This window comes from Hesperophylax consimilis, chromosome 5 (assembly GCF_061612785.1).
Source record: "Hesperophylax consimilis isolate HC1 chromosome 5, BYU_Hcon_1.0, whole genome shotgun sequence".
Taxonomy (NCBI): Eukaryota; Metazoa; Arthropoda; class Insecta; order Trichoptera; family Limnephilidae; genus Hesperophylax; species Hesperophylax consimilis.
This window is the reverse complement of record NC_142840.1, coordinates 8,710,402-8,733,263: the sequence shown is the minus strand read 5'-3', so window position 1 is coordinate 8,733,263 and position 22,862 is coordinate 8,710,402. Positions and strand designations below refer to the sequence as shown.

Genomic DNA, 22,862 nt, shown 5'->3' with positions numbered 1-22,862 from the left:
TCAAATGTGAAAACACAATCAGAATATTCAGGTTTACAAAGGAATTTCTGATTATAAACAGCAGAACAGGCGCACGTGGGTGCTGCCTTGGCGAGAAATCATTGAACATAACTCCTTGCAATAACATCGTTTGCCCTTCATGCTCATGTCAGACGCGAATTCCTCTATGATGAAGATGAGCATATAGTTATTTATATAGTTGTACAATATACAAAGGCGTATAGTTAATATATTATTAACTCGATTCAATACTTTGCAGTGTTCTAATTATAACATTTGATAATTTTGCAATAAAAATATATTTAAATCACCTTTTTCATGTGTAATAAATCTGCTTAGATAAAGCATAGGCAATAAGTAGATAGTTACCCTAATTCAGTCCAAAGAAAGAGTTTTTTTATTTTATTTTTTATTTATTTGAGGAACATAAACAGTCTTAGTAATACAATATACATAGGAGGATAACAAAAAAACAGACCAATTATTAATGTTCACAGATATATATTCAGAAACATAAAACTAACCTGTAAACGATAAACCTATAATATGCCTACCATAAACAGCAATAAATAAAAGTGATTATAACTATACTTAAATAGACTTGGGTTGGAACGGGAAAGGGGAGGAGAGGGATAAGGAAAAGTTGCCACACAAGTAATATTAAAATATTAGGTACAATCAATTTAACAGTCGTGAATATGAGTTAGAATGTGATACAATGAAATTCTGTAATGATAATACTTAAAGGCAGTGACTCTTTTTCACTTGAGTGTCAATAACAGGGATATGCAGAGAATGCGTGAACAAAATGTGAGGTATAATATAGTATTATTTGCAGAAAATAAAATAATAGTAATATCTCTAAGTAATTATTCGTTACGAAAAGGGGTGGATGCCATAGAGGCATACAACGTTGTAAGTAACATAAATGTGCACTTGGAAATGAACGCTTAATGAGCCCTTCGCACATCAGTATTACAGAATCCCGAGTAAAATTATCGAGTGACATTTGAAATATGACAAGTACATAATAATATGATGAGTACAGAAAGTGAGAATATCTTGCAGTTGACAGGAGTTGTGAACAGGATGATATAATAAGGTAATGTTGTGAGAGTATAATAAATATAATAGTAATGCAGTCGCAACATGAGAGGGAGGGTAGCGGGCGTGAGTGGAGTTGTTATAAAATAAGTAGATAGTTACCCTAATTCAGTCCAAAGTAAGAATTGTAATAAAATAAGTAGATAGTTACCCTAATTCAGTCCAAAGTAAGAGTTGTTATAAAATAAGTAGAGAGTTACCCTAATTCAGTCCAAAGTAAGAGTTGTTATAAAATAAGTAGATAGTTACCCTAATTCAGTCCAAAGTAAGAGTTGTTATAAAATAAGTAGATAGTTACCCTAATTCAGTCGAAAGTAAGAGTTGTTATAAAATAAGTAGATAGTTACCCTAATTCAGTCCAAAGTAAGAGTTGTTATAAAATAAGTAGATAGTTACCCTAATTCAGTTAAAAGTAAAATTTGTTATAAAATAAGTAGTTAGTTACCTTGATTCAGTCCAAAGTAAGAGTTGTTATAAATGAAGGGTTCAAAACAAGATAAAGATTACTGAAGAAGGTTTTAAAGGGTAAACACGATTGATAGAGGGAGCGCGCTAGTATTAGAAAAATAATTAAAAGGCGTCTGTTGTGAAAATATTGAATAAAACACGCCTTATTTAAAATAGGGTGAAAATCTCCTAATATCTAAGTTAAATAGCATTTAACGAAACATTTTTTTCATACCTATGGCGTATTAAATAACAGCACCAGGTGCGTTTTTATAATTTTAGAAGCACACTTTCATATAATTAAAATTTCTGCTGGCATCCTCGCAGCTGTGTCCATTTTCTTTCCCTAATCAAAACTCACTTGGATTGAAAATCTCCCAAGAGCTATCGAAATAATGGTAAGAGAATTTTCTTTAGTACGTTTTCAGAACGAATGAGTCTTTGGGAGACTGGCTGAGGCTGGCTGAGGATTGCTGCATCCTTGGCGATATTGAGATGGAAGAATGAAATCACTATTTTCGATTAATATTTATTACGAATTGTTTTATATTAGGAATACCAAAAAACTTGCCCTGCATAAATAGAAGCTTTCTCTATCGTTTGAGCAAAAGTGAAATAAAATTATTATTTTTTTGGTAAACTAATGTTTAAGACAAGATTTTTTATGCATAGCACAAAGGGTAACACACGGGTTCAAGTCTCGTTGGCGTCATGTATCTTTTATCAGGAGATTTTTCAACGTGGATGAGTGTTTCAGGCTAATAATTATTGCTTATCAAATAAAATTGTTAAATACTTTATAAATATTACAAGCGTAAACTACTAAATGATTTTTTAATTAGAACATTATGAACGCAAATAAGAAACTACTTAAAAATACTGTTTTATGTCTGAAATTATTTGTGACAGTTTATTAGTTCCTTGATTAACTTTTTTCTTTCTTATAAAATTGACCTTTCTAGACTCCGTTTGTTAAGCGATTACCTATGCTCGTGGAGTGTTCGTTCGGGTGCCTATTACGTATGTTCGTGGTGTTATAAGACACACTAAGGATTAGGTTGGATTGTGTTTTCCTCTTTAGGCAATAAGGTTCTACAATGCAATGGTTGTATTGTCAAAGGGTGGCGAAAATGGCATAAAACTCAAAATATAATAATAATAACCGTTTGACCATTAATCAAATTTGGTAACTTCTCCATTTGGTAACTCACCTAATACATATTTTTTCATATGTTTGTGATTACTCTATGTTTGCTTCACTCAAGTGTTAATTGTTTAGATCGATACAGGCTTAGCCCTAGTAAGGTTGATTGATTTATGAGAAAAAAACATGATTTATATTTAGTGAGATGCAATAAATAAATATATATCAGATTGGATAAGGCAAAGTTCACATTTATTTTGTGACGCTTTGCATTTTTAATAATTTACGGGGCACGTCTTCATCACGACCTTTGATCTTACTGGCAAGAAAGTTCAATGCTGAAAAGAATATTTACCACAACAACGCATAAAAAATAGTAACCAGAGTTCGTTATCACCGACTACAGCCTTTGTACCGACTCGAATATTCACCGAAGTGCACTTTAGCATCGAAATGTATATTTTTGTTGGTTATAAGGTTTAAATCAGCCGCCATTATTTTTTTCTCTTCTCACATATCCGGAAGCCTACAGTCGTAAATGCACGGGGATTTTTCAACCTCCTGAACAAATTTAATGTTTTCCTGCACGAACATATCGTAATCTGACAGTTCTTGAGGCATGGATACAGGATAAGCAACTTGAGTTGCCAACTGTTTTTTTTTTAGTTGCCCCGTGAGCGGATGGACTAACTTGATGCCCACTCTGTTGAATAGTATTCGATTTGACTCCTAACTAATGACATATACATTTAAATAATGTATTGAAAGAAACTCAACCAGAAACCGTTATTTAGCAAATAACCTATCTGTTATTTAAATAATATTATCGGTATTTCGACAATAATCGTCCAACGTAATCATTATCGTCCTAAATAAAATAAAATCTAACACCAAGTAAAGAAAAAAATGATCCAGAAAAAGCTTTCTTCTGAAAGCTAAATATACTTCGCAGTGGAAATTCTTCATATTTTTAAACAAAGGCAAACTGTTTTTTTTTGTCATAAAACTGGTGATTTATCACGCAAAGCTAGTCAAAATCAAATAATATAAACATTATGAACTGAAATCCAGATTGATTTGAGAATCTGGGAGTTACCCACATAGCTGTACTCTAATTCTCTCGCCCACTGGTTGTTTTCATATAGTCAACACTTCCATAAAATAATAAATATGGCGTCAATATTTATATAAACATCTGCACCAATGAACCTTGATCTACAGGGAATCAAAATAGAACAGCGGCCGTTAAATATGATTTATTTAAAACATTTACTAATATTAGGAACTAACCGATGCGGATGTACAAATACAAATAGCAAGACCAACATGAATAATACTCTACGAGTAAACCGACATTTTTCTGTCGACAACAATCCGTGAAAATGTAGTAAAACAGGGGCGGATCTAAAAATATAAGCACACTCACTCACCATAAAAACTCATTTTTTTACGTTTATTATTTTTTCGTTCGAGACACAGATGAAAGAAACTCTAGATATGCCATTAAGGGTGAGGAGAAGAAACTAACACGAACGGGGCATTGGGGTGGTCGTGGGCGTCTAACTTTCAATGATTTGCAAAAAAATGTTTCCGACAATCAGCAGTCTACTCGCATGAAATTTGCTTACGAACAGCGGTCTCCTTTTCTTTAGCAGTAAATAAAAATCTCAGATCTCGTGAAAAAGGTTTCACATTTATATAAACCGTTTATTCTGTAAAACTAAATAGTTTACCCTTTTGCGGTTGTCGTATAATTTACTCACCACACTAAAGTATCACTTTGATAGTTTACACACTGCCATTCATCTAAATCTGTTCATATTAAAATAAATATGCTTTAAATTACCCAAAATAATGGTTACATGTGGAATACAATGCTGTATTAGTGCCATTTACATATTTACACCGTTTGGAGGCACAGAAAATCATAATTGCAGAGTTATTCCGAAAAATGTTCCGAGTGCGCGAGTCGGGAATCAAAATACAAATGATGACGTATTCTATTTAGTAAATGCGCGAACCCCACAAGTGCCAAATAGGTTGTCACGTGGTTGCCTCCAGGCCACAGAAATGGTACTCAAATTTGGCTTTAGGGCGTGTCTATGTATTCAGACGTCAGTGGTTCGAGATCAAACAACGAGAAAAATAATAATGAAAACATAGAGGTGCATATGCAAATGCATCACTTAACCGATACAATCTGAATGCGTCACTTTAAACTAAGCCTACGTGCCAAATACTCACAGATAAGTTTACATGAATGAAATCAAAAGGCTTAACATTTTAGTTGCATTTGTGATATTTAAAGATGCACTTTTTATAAATCTGCAGATAAACAATTACTTTGCATTTGCCAGGTATTTTATTATGTTTATAAGTTTACTAGAGAAGCAAAAAAGGCGTAAACTGTTAATTTTTTGACTATTATAAGCTATCCTTTGCCAATATTGTCTTAACTTTATTTTAGTTTATTAGGGAAACAAACAGTTTTACAATTTTATATAAATAATTACACAATACATTTTTGCTTTAACCAGTGAAGTTTCCACATAAGATAAAAACACCTTAATGAAAATAACTGGGATATCTTAAATATCTTACACACAACAGGAGAAGAGGGTCCGTAATTAATAATTTGATTTAATTTTCTCCAATATGCATTTAGTAAATCGAACTAAGGACAAATGGAAAATGTCAACGTATGAAAATATATTATTGTATTTTGTGCATGTCCTTCTGAAAAATGAATGTTGTGTGTAGTTAGTTTTTGAGTGTGGGATGTGGAATAGTTTTACGAATATGGTTCAAAGATATTATATTTATTTACTGTTTCCATTCCTCGTACTTTCCTCCTATGCATCATGGAATAATAAAACAATGGAGTAGCAATATTTGTGTATTTCCATGTTTACTTTGTTTTTTTTTAGAATTATTAGTGATGGAATATTGACGCTTTTAACGAATTACCGGCCCGGTTAAGCATTCCATTTTTTCCTAAGGTAGATCCGAAACTGGGTTAAGATACTCTTTGCGTAGCATCTAATGCAGCCTCAATTACTTGAGCTTGACTCTTTGCGACTTTTAACCTTTGTAGAGGATGGAAAATGCAATTGCATTACTTAGCTAGCCTCCAAAGCTATTAAAATTTTAAAAAAAATCTTTCGAAACAGTACACTCAATTAATTACGAGTACATAAAATATAATTAAGTAAGACATTCTATTACACAGAAAATAAGGCGGTTTTTACAAAAAGGTTAGTTGAATCAATTTTCCAATGGACCGGCAATAGAAAATAAGCTTTTTCTTATCTGTGTACATCTTAGCATTTCGGGAATTCCCTAGACAATTCTGGTAACAAGTGTAAAGGTCGTGGTACCTACCTACTCGTACTCTGGAACGTACTGCCACAAATATAATATCTAAATATTTTTATTAATAACACAAAATAATTAAATATATATTTTTTTAAAATTATATAAATAAAATTTTCTTCCGCACGCCACGAATTGTGCCCGCTACCTTCAGATTGCTAGTCGAGCGCCTTACCCCTCGATCACGGAGGCCTCAAGTATCACCCTGATTTATTGTTTCTAGTATCGCCCTGAACACCATAGCGTTGCTTAACGGCTTTAGCTATTATATTGACCGGATCAAAACATTAATACAATCTAACACTTAGGGAACGATTAAGGAGTTCCGCCGATCGGGGATAGGTATAAATCTTTAGCGGTTTTTCGTCATCAATATCTCCGTATTAAAGTTAACAGGAAGCTACACGCCAAAAATATGTATATTCTTGGTGTACCTTATATTGAAGGTAATAGGCATTAAAATCGTTTGACAAACGGAGTCTAGAAACGTTCGATTTCAAGCATAAAACTGGTTTTTATTTATTTTGCAAATAATTTAATAAGAAAGCAAAAAAGTTAATCAAGTGAAACTGTCAGAGATAATCTTAGCTATAATACTGTATTTTTTAAAGTTATTTCCTTTATGCGTTCATAAATTTCTATTGAAAAAATGTTTTTTTTAGTAGTTTATGTTTATATTTTTTATTAAGTAACTTATATTTTTTATTTGTATTCTACCCAAGCGAAGCGATAGTAAAACCTTCAATTTATCTAAAGCATATTTTTTGGTATTCATAATGTACACCAATTCATTATAAAGATTAATATTATAAGAAATAAAAAAGGGTTAAATGGAGTAATATATAGATTTCATCAAAACCATTTGAAAAAATGACCTAGAACAAGCCTGGGCCACAAAAGCGGCTTTTTATAACATGTGAAAGGAAAGGAAAACAAAAGACTGTTACTGTGTGGGGATGGGAAACGGTAACCGGGCTGTCATTTCGTTTACATGGGGAACGCCAGCGACAAAAGACCTCTTGAAGGAAATCAGCTTTACGTGAATACTCGGTCATGAAACATTTAACGATATTTACAAGATGGCTGCTCTAAAACTGTTTTATACCAGAGACTATTGGTGAAATTCCTGGAAATTATATGTTATACTAATAGAGTAAGCCACAAACTATATACTGCCTCCTTTCTGGGAGGAAAATTGAAGGAATGGTGATCAAGAGGCAGACGGTGAGCAGTGGCGGTCGATGACTTTTAGAAGGGATGAAGGGTAGAAGGGATGCTGGACATCAAATGTTTATATGCGTACTTGATATCAAATATACACATCTAGACGCTAGTCCACAAACAAGATACAATTAGGTACCGTCTACAATTATCTCCATAAAACCATTAAGCTCCATAACTCGATATTTCCAGTTTCCAGAATAAGTTTTTTTCCGCAAATGGCCGAGACACAAAACTTTTTCGCATTAATGATTCAATTATACAACCACACAATTCACTATTATTATTTAGAACATATTGGCGAAATATCCATCTTATTTTGGGTGTTAATTTTTTTTTATTTAAATTAGATTAAAAAGTACTCGTAAATCGCAGATTAATAATATTCAATAAGAATTCGACTTCAGTATTCAAGCTCAAAGCAAACTGTCAAAGCAGCACGCGCATACAATCCAATGCATTAGTAATAGAGTATACGATTCTCTGCATTATACATATGAGCATTAAATTAGGTTTTTGTACGTTGGATGCTGTCATTAATATCGTATAAAGTTTAGGAAGATATTGGCTTGAGGGTCTCAGTGCGCATGCGCGGAAAGAACGTACGTTCAGCATTCTTGGATTCGGTTTACAGATCGCTTCCACACCACAGTATTATTGCTTGTATACGTGTGTTTTACGTGTTTCACAGTCAATCAAACGGACAATCGAAAATTGGTACTTGAATACGGAAGTATCGGTTCGCGTAACAGTTTCAGGAAGTTGAGATAACAATGAAACTGATCAATAAATAATTGGCAACCCTAGCATAGTAGCAAAGTGATACTGAGAAATTTCAAACGTAAACGCGAATAAGCGAGAAATCATTTATCTTTTAGTATCCTATCGCCTGAGTGGTTTCATCGTTTTGCTATTTCCAAGAGTTTTACGATGGAAAGATTAGTCAATATTCGAATACATTAAACAAAAGGGGGAAATGGCCATTTGGTGACTCACTGTTTGGCGGAAACTTTACTTTGCAGGTACCTATAGATTGTCCCTTGTTCTGTGTTAAATATGAAAGACTTATTGCCTCTCCTATATTGCTGGAATTGAATAAACCTTTTTTTTATGAGAAAACATTCCCGGGTTACGAATAACCAGACAATATTTGAAAATCCCCTACTTCCACCACAGCACGCGCAAAATGTTGCTTGTGTTGTGATGTGGAACTTATCCAACCGAGGAATTGAACTAACGACGCCTGTGTGGGACCCAGATGCGATTCCAACTCAGCCACTGACCGTTGATATTTGAATGTTATATTTGTTTAAGAGAGATTTTTCCATGGTTGGGAGAAACATATTTCAGAAATATTTTTCTCCCATGTGAAAGAAAAATTCTGGCACTCTCATCGGACTTTTTAATCCTCTGTTCTACGTGAAACATGAAAGGTTTATTTTCTTTTTCATTTTGAAGTAAATGTTATTGGTAAAAGGGAAATATTATAATATTTAGGATTATATACTTAACGACAGATTACGCAGTGTTTGGGGTGTTTTAGTTCAGAACAAAAGGTATCCATTGTCTTCCAATATGAAGGACAAATGCTGGCACTCTATTTTTTGTTCCGTATGAAACATGAAAGGCCAGCTTTCTCTCTTGTTGAATAAACGTCATTGCTGAAAGGAATAAAAGCGCATGTTTATGTTATACTGATTTACAAGTAATGGGGGAAACTTCACAAAATGTACAAATGGAAAAATTCTGGCACTCAAATCTATTTTTCTGTTCTGTATGAAACATGAAAGGCCTGCTTTCTCTCTTGTTGAATAAACGTCATTGCTGATAGGAATTAAAACGCATATTTATTAATGGAGGAAACTATATGTACAAATGGAAAAATGCTGGCACTCAAATCTGTTTTTCTGTTCTGTATGAAACGTGAAAGACCTGCTTTCTCTTATGTTGAATAAATTTCATAGCTGAAAGGAAAAAAACGCATATTTTATGTTATACTGAGTTACGAGTGATGTTTGGGGGAAACTCAAATACAATATTTGGTGGAAAGTCTCTCCGTTCTGAATGAAACTTTGAAAGCCTTTTTTCTTTCTCGTATTGGAATGGAAATATAATTTTTATAATTGATTTCATAAAATTTTTATAATTATTTTTAAATTTTGTATTTGAGTGTTATACCTACTGATTTATGAGTGATGATTCAGTATCTGGGGGCAACTTCACAGCAGATACCCGTTATCTCCCAATAAAAGGGACAAATGCAGGCGCAATCATCTTTCTTTCTGTTCTGTGTGAAACATGAAAAGTCTATTAACCTTTTCATTACATACACGTTCAAGTAAATGTAATTGGTAAAAGGAAAATAGTATTTCGCCTTATATTTGAATATATAAACAGTTCGATTTAAAATGAAGGCTGAGCGTGTACAGAAATCATCAAATGTTGAATTTATCATATGTGTGCTAATTCCTTAGCATTTTCACGTTATTTTAAGTACTAAAAATTCATTTAAGCGTCAAATTAATAAGTCACATGTTCTTTGGTGTTCATTTGTGGTTATTTTTAAGTAGGTATATAAATTTAATAAATATCATTAATTTTTAATTATTTTATTCGATTCCACACAAGTGTAGCGAATGGAACTGAAAATAATGAATTTTGTGTGACTGAAGAAATTGAGGAACGGGAAGGGAAAACAATGAAAATTAGAAACTTGGCCTAAATATAGCTATAGCCATTATAAGGTTAGCTTATGGATAGCGTCAAAAATACCTTGAAAGCATATTAATCTACCGTTGTTTGGAGGAAAAATATTCTTAAAATATTATGGACAGCTTTTCTTGAGATCAATATTATTGTTTTAGCACGAACAAGATTTCATTTAAATTGAAAATAAATGCCCCTAAAAAGCGACATTGCGGTTGGATTATTATGATAGTTCATATTATTACTTAGTGTAAAATAAATCATATGTTTGTGATACTTATAATAATCTTATAACTTGTTATTATGTAAACAACAATCACGAATTGATACTTTGTGTAAAGGGAAACGAACTACATTGACGATATTCATCGATGGTTCTAAAATATTTTCCCGATTTTCCTGATAATAAATAAGATACTGTTGACAGAATAATAAAAGTGTTTGTTCGTTGAATTGGATAATGTCGAAAATAATGGAACTGCGTAGGCTTTTATACGACCATAAAATTAAACAGGTACTTACTTACGTTTATTACAAATGGAGACATTATGAGAGCAAAAACAAATAATATTATTGCGTCATATTGGGTTATTTATTTTATTAGTAGACATATTGGTTTCCTCCAGGGGCCGCGCTTGGGGCCATTTGTATAAATGATTCGAAGTGTTTTTTTAGAAGGGAGAAGGGAATAAATGGAGACAGGTCTTGAAAATATCAAGATTGTTCGTGGGTTTGATATTACGTATTATAAGTCATGGAAAAATATTCCAAGGATCTGTATTATTAAAATCCTATCAAATTAGAGGAAAAACGGAAGATTTTACAAACAACTAGATGTGCAGCATCTCCTAGTTCGTTTTCCACGACTTTGAACAATTTTTTTCATAATTAGTTAGTAAGTATGTAAGTCGGGTCATTTTATTTCATCGTATTATCCAGTTTTAATCATATACCAACGTGATATTAGCAGTAGTTTTCTGTTAATTTAACCTTGAAGTTTCTGTACGCGCTTGTATACTTGTCACACTCACAGGGGTAGACTTGAAAGAAAAAATTACAAAATAAATAAAAGAAGAAAATTATTTCTTTCTTGTACGAAACACGTATATCAAGAAACGACACCATCATCAACTTCGGAAATAAGTTTCAAATATTTCCTAATAATTTCTACCGTAAATGAAATTTTTTTTAGCTTTGAGGTTTATTAACATCGATTCAAACAACAACAAATTTAAAATATGTGGACCCATTTAGTAACCATAAGAGAAAAATATTTAGTATTATTGTAGCTGAAAAGTGTGTTGCAACAGAAAAGTTTTTAACGTAAGTTGATAAAATAATAATGATATTCGACGAACTTATTTAGGTAATTTATTCATCAACATCTCACTTTAGATTTACCACTATTTAATGCGATGCACTAGTAATGCAAAATCATGTGTTTTTGGTTTAATTAAGATTTAATAAGAGGTGTTATTTTAAATAGCCCGCTATTTCGGTAGGTGTTACTTTTGAAGCTGTCATTTTTTGACATTTGACAAGTAGAAACTACGCCATTAATAAAAATGGAACGATACACGCTTCAACAACGCATTGAAATTATTAAAATTCACTTGAGTGAATCAAATGCAAATCATCTTGAGTGATGAGGCCCATTTCCACCTCGGTGGCTTCGTCAACAAGCAAAATTGTCGCATCTGGGGCTCGGAAAACCCAAGAGTTATTGTTGAAAAGCCTCTCTATTCCCAACGTGTGACTGTTTGGTGCGGTTTAGGGTCTGGCGGAATCAATGGACCTTACTTTTTCGAAAATGAGGCTGGAGCAACAGTTACGGTGAATTGATTGCGCTATCGAGAGATAATTCATGATTTTTATGGCCGGAATTGGATGGTATTGATCTGGACAACGTTTGCTTTCAACGAAACGGCGCTACGTGCCAGACAAGCAACGAAACTATTGATCTTTTACGATTGAATATCAAAATAACACCTCTTATTGTAAAACCCCTGTAAAAATAATATTTATGTGAGTAGGTAATTATCCCTAGCCCCCATCTCACGTTGTCAATTTTTAAGCAACTAATCTAAACTGAAAACAACACGTGGATGTAATATATATTGCATCAATAAACATCAGTGTGTTCCTATATGTTCTAATTCCGCTATCAAAATATTTAGTTCCTTTACTTCTCTTCATGATTTGTAATAAATCCCGACAAATCCACATTATTATTTAGGCATCTGCAAAATGTTATTTAGCGAGCCAAATAAACTTCCACCGTGGAACAATACACAGTTTGTACTAGAGTTTGAGCAAATCAATTCAAATGTTTTCCGAATGGAGGCGCAATCCGAATAAGCTCCGAAAGCTCAGGAACAAAGCGACCCAGATGTTATTTCAGAATTTCCCGAAAGGTGGCGCAATTATAATCGTAATGACACCGACATTAACGAAACAATTATTTTATTTCTCGCGAGATCTTTAGCGTGACATAATGACTGTTATTATTTTACGGATAATAAATCATGTTAATGATGTGAAATAATTACTTTTTATGTGTAAAAGTTCTTGTATTCTAACAAAATTTAATGTTTTACGCAATATACAAGCGCCACCCAGAAAGGAAGGTTAATTATTAATTCATCTAAGAATATATTTAACATATCTACTCATATACGTTTGAAAAAATCATTTTTACTGAGATGGAAAAAAATTAAGAAAACTTAGTGGATATTTGCCATTGATTACCCATCGCTCTGATCGGAGACAACAGCTCAGAATTGAAATATTGCTTGAAATGATTTTAACTATTTTTAGTGATTTGATCAAGATAGTCATGTACTTCACAAACTTGCTCCTTTTTACTCATCTTTCTGTCTCTACCACACGTCTTTCCCATTACAACAAATGCCAAAAGAAACATAAAAGCCCATTTTACTTTTAAAAATATATTGTAGAGCGAATATTGAATATATTTTAGAGCGAATATTGGATATATTTTAGAGCGAATATTTGATATATTTTAGAGAGAATATTGGACATATTTTAGAGTGAATATTTGATATATTTTAGAGCGAATATTGGATATATTTTCAGTTTTATTTGAGTGTTCGTTTGAAACTGGATCGTTCAATTGATAATTCATTGGGTCAGTCAAATCCCTCGCTTTAACGGGGCTGATTAAATAAACGTTTATTCGATTCGCATTCATGAATTTTATATGATTACTCTGCGTGTAATGAATTCATTGGTTAATGTATGTACGAGTATAGGTATACACACGACAGATGAAAGCAATAATAATGTAAAGCTTCGCAGATATTCAATAAATCTAAACTGTAAGCAATGAAATGTCTCAAATACTAATTTATTGCTCTTTTGAAATGTACACGACGTTGATGTTTTTTTGTTGTTTACTCGCTCCAATAGAAATGCTCTAAAAACCGGAGGAGCGGTAAGACGTTGCAGTTTTGAAACCCGGTGTGAGAAAATAAAGCCCGTCTATCTATAAATATATAATAGATGGTCTGTGGTGGGTGATCGGGTGGCGCTGATTTGATTTTTTTACAATTCTAGAATTTTAATCAGAAAATGGTAAAACTTTGCCCTTGACCTACAAAACAAGAAGAAGGTCAATGTTCACACGAGATTTCTAAAAACAAACCCACGTCTGCTTTTCCCATCCCTTAAATCAGAATATTGATGCTACTTGATGAAGTTTTGCACTCTTGACATTCAAAATACGGGTAAAATTACTGTCTCTATCTGATTTCGACTATGCGTTAAGCCCGGGCAACGATGGGGACTTCAGCTATTTTTTATCATCTAACTATCTTCGAAAGGTGTCAGATATGCGCTTCCAAAGCAGCTCAAAGCTAAAAGAAAAAAAAAACTCAAAAGTTTAACGATCAAAGCTTAAAGCTCAAAGCTCACACATGCATTACTTTTGTGATGACATGCTACTGAATATAGGACACAGCACTTCGAACCTGCCGCCGCACAGTGGTTGAATTTGGAGTACTGGGGCGATGTTGCCCCCTGATCTGCATGTTCCCGAAACGATTTTTGTTTTTGCAGAGGATTTCTCAATTAACCAAAATTACATCCGGAACCTAATTACTCTGTAATGGGCCGCAGAGAAGAGATGTACAGGGCGCGCATGTACAGTGTGGTATTTAGGTGTGTCTTTATGTACTTTAGAAATTATAATTTTTTTTTTTTTAAATAATGAAAGTATTTTTAAAGATACGTGCTTTATTGAAATAGGATATGTTGACGCAACTATTAATCTTCCTTTAACATTTTCCTTGCATTTTCCCATCAAAATTTTACCTACAAGTACCTATCATTATCTGACTATACCCACGTGTGTGTGTGACATTTTACAAAAATAAAAAGTGACTGTCAAAGCAGTTTGCTGATGGAGTCTGTTTGATAAACATTTATTTGTGATCAGTGCTGTTATTAATATCAACTCAGGGTAGAAGGCCTGTGCAGTGAACATATTCGGTTCCCTCAGTGAGTTTCGTATCCAACCTAGATGTTATGGAAGCTTGTGCGTGAAATAAATCATATCTCCTGTCAGTGAAACCAACTATTGACATCTTTGAAGAACATCAAAGGGGAACATCAGCGCCCTTGAGGTGATTTTTCACAAAAACGGCGCTTTACAATTTTTTTTTTTTTTTTTTTTTTTTAAACTTCCGATTTAGTTGTCCGGGTTAAATCTTCCCCAAAGGAAAAACTTAACCCTTCCACTCACTTTTCCACAAATGATCATCTAGTCAATCAACATTATGTAAGTGCATTATATAAGCAAAATAAATACAAAACAATACAAGAACAACATGTCAAATCACCAGAGATCAAATGGGAAAATAATTCACCGTCTCCAGATATTTTCATATCAGAGGGTTCGGCTCGGTAGAACTTCTAACAGGGCCTATAAATCCTACTGATCCCTCAACATAAATATTTAAAAAATCTTTTGTTATCCTACATGTATTCAAAATGACCGACTTTTGCATCTTTATATATAATTTTTTTGATAGATCTAATACGCCTAAATTTTTAATTAGAGAGCTAGGTATAATGCCAGTAGCCGAAATAACGAATGGTAATATTTTTATAGTCTGAGAATGCCAAATTCTTTTTATTTCATTTCCTAAATCTGTGTATTTTCTTATTTTTTCACTAACAGATTTTTGAATATTACAGGAATTTTGAATAGCGACATCAATGATATAAGTTATTTTTTTAATTTTGTCATGTAAAACTATATCGGGTCTATTATGACTAATCGCTCGGTCTGTTAGTATAGTTTTATCATAATATATTTTATAAAATTCGTTTTCTAAAAATGAATTTGGTTCGTATTCATAATATGGTACTACATTACGGCAGTCAATCAAGTTATGTTTAATTACCAAATTTTGGTGAATTATTTTTAAAACTTGATTGTGCCTAAATGTATACTCGGACGGTGCTAATATAGAACATCCCGATATAATATGTTCTATAGTTTCCGGAAAAGTCAAACATTTTCTACACAAATCATCAATTTGATTTGTATCTTTGATTATATGCTTTCTATAATTTTTAGTATTAATGACTCTATCCTGAATGGCAAGCATAAATCCGTCTATTTCTGCGCTCAACTCTCCAATACTCAACCATTTGTTTGACGAAATTTTGTCAACATACGTTTGGTTGAGATAATTGAAGTGTTTTGCGTGTAAAATTTTATTTGACCAGGAATCTAATAATTCCTGGTTGGGATTTATAAAAATGTTGGCATTCTCATCGTATAAATTTAAAGGTGTAATATTTCTATCTGCCTTGCAAATTATTTTGTGCATTTCTGAGCTATGAGCTTTCCTATGGAAAAAAGTTCTTAGCATTTCTACCTGATTATGTTTCAAAGAAGTTATTTTGACTATACCTCTACCTCCTAAATTTCTAGGTAAATTAACTCGTTCTATAGCTGAATTTGGATGATGGCAATTAAACTTTGTTAGCGTAGTTCTAATTAATCTTTCTAAGTTATCTAAATCTGTATTAGACCATTTAATTATGCCAAATGAGTACGTTAATAGAGGTATTGCCCAAGTATTTATTGCTTTTACTAAATTTTTAGCAGATAGATTGCATTTTAAAATTTTCCTGATCCTAGTTTGAAATTTAATCCTAATATCATTTTTAATACTACTATGGTCTAATCTATTTGATTGTGGGTATCCTAAATACTTATAAACCTCATCCCTTTTCATACTAGTAATTTGGAAATTTCTAAATATACTCTCGTCTCCATCTACAATTTTGCCTTTCTCTATATGGATCGTTCTACATTTATCTAAACCAAAAGTCATTTTGATATCATCTGAAAAGTTTTTAACTACCTCGATCATTTTCTCTAAATTTTGTTCAGAATTCGAAAATAATTTTATGTCATCCATATATAATAAATGCGAAATTGTACTACTCTCCCTTGTATTACCCTTAACTTTTATTCCAAACTTGCTTTTAATTAACATTTTAGATAGAGGATTCAATGCTAAACAAAACCAAAGAGGACTCAATGAGTCTCCTTGAAAAATTCCTCTTTTAATTGAAATGCCCGGTATTACTATTTTCTTACCTTTTAAATTGATAAGTAAATTGGTATTCCAAAAGGACATAATATTTTCCAGAAAGCTAATAATAATGGGAATCAATTATTATTATTATTATTATTATTATTAGTAAGTCGGATTCCTTCCTTACTCCATGTTCACCATCTCCAACCATAGTTGTGTCAGCTTCAAAGATCACAGTTAATACTTTACAGTCCACTCTTGATTCGCCTATTGCGATCACAGGATTAAAAACTTATATTTGTCATGGTTTAAAGTGAACAATTTTTTTCATTTGTTTTTAAATTATTTCAAAGCATTCACATTTCGTTTAGCAAAAATACACTAAAAAAACAATAATGATTCATAAAATGGTTGACCGCGAACGAGAGCGGTGAAACGTCAAATAATGAAAATCCACCACTGTACACCGCCACTGGTCGGCACGGACCATGCGATAAGGTATTACGCAGCGTTGGCCGCCCCTGACGTTACTGGACTTTTCCTCGATCCACGAGGCGCTCCTGTATAAAAGTCGGCCGAGCGCGACACGAGCACATAGTTCAACGCGGTACAGTACAGCTTTTTAACAATTGCGTTCGCGCCGCGATAATCTATTTACTCTATTATTTCTATTGCTTTGTTGTGCAATTCTTGTGTTTTGGTTTTTTGATATTTAGTCGCGGTTGGCTACTCGCCGTAGACAAAATAAACCTCTCAACAAACATTGCATCTTTTATTTTAAATTGAACACACAACCAAACCATCAACAACAACAAACAACAAACAGTATGGTAATAAATAAATACTCTAGCCTATTTTTGAATGACCTTTTTTGTGTAAATATCTGTAAACTGTAGTTAAAAACCTATGACGTCATTAGTACTTCCATCAAAATTTATAATGAAATAAACAACATTGGTATTTCAATATAATATATACAGATGTGTATAACGTTTCACGTTTGCATCTAGGAGTATGTAAAATACGTAGGGAACAATAAGTTCGTTAACTACTGTGTTTCTTCTGAAACAGGCAACAACATCATGAAACACGATATCCGAACCCTCACGAATAATACACAATCCTTCTCCACAATTGAATCGCAAGCGCTCCGCGTGATATCATGATCCGACGCCAATAATACAAACATCCACCGACTCAATATGAAGCACAGAACGCATTCACGATGAAGCTTCGCCCTCGGTGAAATATCGCTTGTATTGAAAGCTCCTATACATTTATACGATTATACATTACGTAGACGACCGACGGTACAGCATGGGGAGTGTTCAGATTATTTTGAAAAGTACTACTTGTAGAGCTTTTGACAAACAAGTGGAAAAATAAATTGGAGCTTTGGCAGATAAAATTTTGTGAGGGGGAGATACGGTTATTAGAAATCGTTATTGTTTCGTCAATTAACGATATACACTTCTTTGTTGATGTATCGAAGATCCATTTAACATTTTAATATATAGTCAGTAATTTCTACGCGGATTTGACCCAGTTTCCACACCCCGTCTTCTAAATCTGTTTTATAAAATAGGTCGTGATTGAGAGGACTATTTTGAGCTGAAAATATTTAAATTGATCTAGAAATTGGAGGCAGAAAAAGTTATATGTTCCTGGGAAGGAAAGAGAAAATGAACGGAAGGTAAAAACATTTTTTTAACAAAGAATTGAGACCTCGTCGGTTCATATGCTCGTATAGGTATCTAACGGGCTTCACTACGACAAGTTGAGTTTTCAGGATAGAATTTCGTATAACAGGAAACACGAGGTTGTGCAAAGAGCGGTTGTTATCCCTTTGGGAATTTAATGAGGAACTTTTCTTTTTTACTGTAGTAGATTCTATCTAAAATCCTATGTATAGCAGATATTATTTACAAGTGTATGAAATGGACCAAGTCTACATTTATTATTTCTCTTCTTAACAGAACTTACATAGCTAGGGAAAGGCTGGCTCTGGAATACTGCAGTCCTTCCTAAGGAATAGGATATCTATTTAACTGCACGCAAGGTAGGTACAAGAGGGCTATGCTATCAAATCTTTTCAATCAATATTAATTTAATCTAATTCTACCTTATTTGCACTATAGAAACTTATGTACTTGTATCTCTTGTTTACTTACTTACTTACTCTCTAATGTCATTTCACAATCAAATGCCACATATATTTGTAATTCTTTTTTTTTAATATTTCTACAATTTTAACTGTGACATGTTATCATTGTTTATGGTATATTTATACCGTTGATATTAAATAAATAAATCTTCGGCCTTTTTTTTCAGAATTTAAATTGACAGTTTGCTAGCGAGTGCCCTCTTTCCCACTTCTTTGAAACATTGCCCATAAACACTGTTTCTCGGTACATTCACCGCACACACAAAATTCACCACGGAACATTCACCGCGAAAAATTTATTCATTTTTAAAATTTAAATAACTTTTAAAGGTTATACCCACCAACGTAATATATCACACTAGCTGACGTGTACCCGGATTTGCTCGGAAACTTTTCTTTACTTTCTATATATATATATATATATATATATATTTATTTATTTAGTTTAAGTATATTTAAACCTTCCGGAAGAAATATTCTAAATGATAGTGAAAACACTATCGAAATACGTCACGTAGTTTGGAAAAACTAAGCGCACAAACAGACAGACGCGGATAGCGACTTTATTTTATACTATTTATAGATAATACCACTAGATAATACTAGAACATAACACTAATTTTCCAGTTGAGACCGTTACCTTTTTATTTTTCTGTGTCTTGTTCTGTTTCATGTTTCGTTTAGATTTATTAGTATTTTCTTCTTCTTCAGTAAAAATAAAAATTTCAACCAAACCTAACTCTTCCAAATATTTTTCCCCGCGGTGAACACTCCCCGAACATTTCCGCGGTGAATTGTGGGCAATGAATGTTGTGAACACGCCAGTGTCCATTATTTATTCAGAATGAATCCCCTTTTCAGCACTGACTACAAACAGAATTAGACATCGTCGGTATGGTGACATAAAAATATGCATAAATAAAGATAAAAATTAGCACTGTATTAAGTACCAATTAAATAAATGGAATAACGAGCGTTATCGAGTAAGAACGAACCGGATGGTTATGTTTGGTAAACCCAAAGAGGAAACGAAATGGGAACATACGAAAAGTCGTTTTCTCTTGATAATGTTTGTACGGTACCCATTATTACCAGGATAGTAGGCCACACCATATATATATAAAGCAACTATTTAGGTATTATTAGTTATTATTGAATTCCCAATTTCTTATCCGTGAGAAGAAGGCGGATCACGTAAGATATTAAAAAATATTATATTATTATTCTGATCTCTTTGTTCAGTGCCAAGAAAATTCTCTCTCAGTTCTGCTATACATAGAATCGTAATTTGGAAATGTTGACCTTACTTGACCTTAAATGACCTCATTTAACATGACGATATGATGTTGAACGTTCAAATTAATGAACATTTATTAAATTTCACTACATTTATGAAGTTTTAACATTTCATTTTTATTTTTTATTTTCAAAAATCTTTTAAGGCCGGGTCTAAAAACTTACACGCTATAAGGAACTTATTATAATACTACAGGGTTTTCCAATAATAGGTGTTATTTTTATATTCAATCGTAAAAGATCAATGGTTCTGTTGCTTGTATGGCACGTAGCGCCGTGTTGTTGAAATTAAACGTTATCCAGTACAGTACCATCGAATTTCGGCCACAAAAAATCATTAATCATATCTCGATAGCGCAATCCATTCACCGTAACTGTTGCTCCAGCCTCATTTTCGAAAAAGTAAGTTCCAATGACTCCGCCGGACCATAAACCGCACCAAACAGTCACACGTTGAGGATAAAGAGGCTTTTCAACAATAACTCTTGGGTTTTCCGAGCCCCAGATGCGACAATTTTGCTTGTTGACGAAGCCACCGAGGTGGAAATGGGCTCCATCAGTCAAGATGATTTGCATTTGATTCACTCAAGTGATTTTTAATAATTTCAATGCGTTGTTGAAGCGTGTATCGTTCCATTTTTATTAATGGCGTAGTTTCTACTTGTCAAATGTCAAAAAATGACAGCTTCAAAAGTAACATCTACCAAAATAGCGGGCTATTCAAAATAACACCTCTTATTGGAAAACCCTGTATTTTAATATTAACTTTAAAATAACATAGATTATAGATCAACAAACGCTGATTCTGAATATATAAGTTATTCAGTGCAATTATAATAAATCCAATCTATACAAGGATAATTGAATAATTGTAAGAATTGAAAGAGTTGGGATTGGGCACGAATTTGAGTAACTTAAGTATGTTGCCTGTTGTATGGTGATGATGCGGTGCTGATTTCTAACAGTATTAAAGATCTACAGTCTCTCGTGTCCAGGATGAACGAAGTATGTATGAAGAATGAGTTAATGATGAATTCAAGTAAGTCTAAAGTCATGGTGTTTGAAGGAGAGCGTAGCAAAACAGTGTGCAATATAGTTGTGAATGAGGAATACTTGGAGTAGGTGCATGAGTTTGTGTATTTAGGAAGTATATTTACGATAGATGGGAAGGCTGAAAGATATATTGAAAAAATGGTTAATGCAGGTAACTCTATTAATGGTTGGCGCTTACAAAAAAAAGTCCAAAGAAGCGAAGTTAGCAGTCCACAATGGAGTGGTGATACCTACCATGATATATGGAAGTAGGGCATGGAACTGACAGAGAAAGGATGAAAGTAGACTGAATGCTGTAAAAATGAGATTCCTGAGGCGTATGTGTGGTAAAACCATGTACGATCATGTGAGAAATGTGGAGATTCGCAAAGAGTAAGATAATAAGAGACGCTTATATGGTTTGGGCGTGTAGAGCGAATGAGCGAAGAAAGGAGTGTAAGGAAAATATATTAAACAAATGCGAATGGTAGCAGAATTCGGGACGCCCGAGGAAAACGTGATACGATCAAGTGAATCAGATACTTGAGTCGGGCCATGTCAAGAGCCAGAATAATAGAAGAGTGTGAATGTGAATGAGGCGAGGAGTGTGTGCCAAGACCAAGTTCTTTGGCGGTCCATCTTCTCTGCCTATCCCCTGCGGGGAAACGGCGTGATGGTTAGTTAGTTAGTTAGTTAACATTTGTTTTAAAAATACAGATATTTAAGTTAGAAGGTGAACATTCATATACGAGCATATTTTTTAAAAATTTGGAACTGGAATTCCTTGGGTTAGTAGACAATAAACACCTAAAAAGTATCACCGTACTTTTAAATTCCAACTTCGGACTAGATTTACTCGAAAATTTACTTTATTTACACCGTGCATAATATACTATTTTCTGAAGAAAAAAAGTTATCTATTAGGTATTCCATACAAGTATACACGATTAGGCCTTTCTTCAGAAAATTCACTATTTTTAAAATATAATTATATGAAATGTAAACAAAAAGATATTTTGTTCCGGGAATCCAAAGAAAACGCCCTCTCAACGGAATGCTTCTAATGAAAAATTATTGTAATGTGGATTATCCAGTTCAGAAGAATTTTCCAATTTTTTATTGTCAGAACGATCAATCTATTTTCTCTTGAACATAAAACAAGCCGGATATTGAAGACTCTTAGGAATGTTGCGGGCTGTGAATGTTTCAATACTCATATTACTCATGGCCCAGTAAATATTCTTTGTATTATGGTGGTTGATCCATCTGTCTATCGAATACATTTGTTAAAACATCTATGTGTAGAACCTAAACTGTTTAATGATGGTTGATATATCTGTCTAGCGAATACACTTGTTAAAATATCTACGTTTAGCACCTTACTGTTTTACTTGTGGTACTTCTTCTTTACATAATTACTGGTTGATCTTTGGGTGTTATTAATGATGGCTACAATATAATAACAGTGTGTGGGTATAATGTTTACACTGTTTACTGTCACACTGTTGTACAAGTTACTAAAAGGAAGGTTACTGAAAAAAAGACGTAATTGTTTATTGTTTATTGCGGTATTTTAAGTAGGCACATAGTTATCTATGTCCTAATACAATCCTTATATACATATACATATAATTATAGTAACACATTTAAAATGAATCAATCACATATTTTCGTAATTTAATTTTAAATGTTTTTATGTTTTCTTCTGATTTTATTTCTTCTGGTAGCTCTCCAAATATTTTCAACGCTCCGTACATCAATGAATTTTGACTCTGTATTTTTTTCCTGAAGGGGAGTCTCA

At 33.1% G+C, this 22,862-nt stretch overlaps 1 protein-coding gene across 1 annotated transcript in view; it reads right to left on the bottom strand.

Moving 5' to 3' along the window:
- The window catches only part of LOC149423489 (uncharacterized), a 138,079-nt gene that overhangs the window by 92,101 nt on the left and 23,116 nt on the right, over positions 1-22,862 (bottom strand). The window lies entirely within an intron of this gene.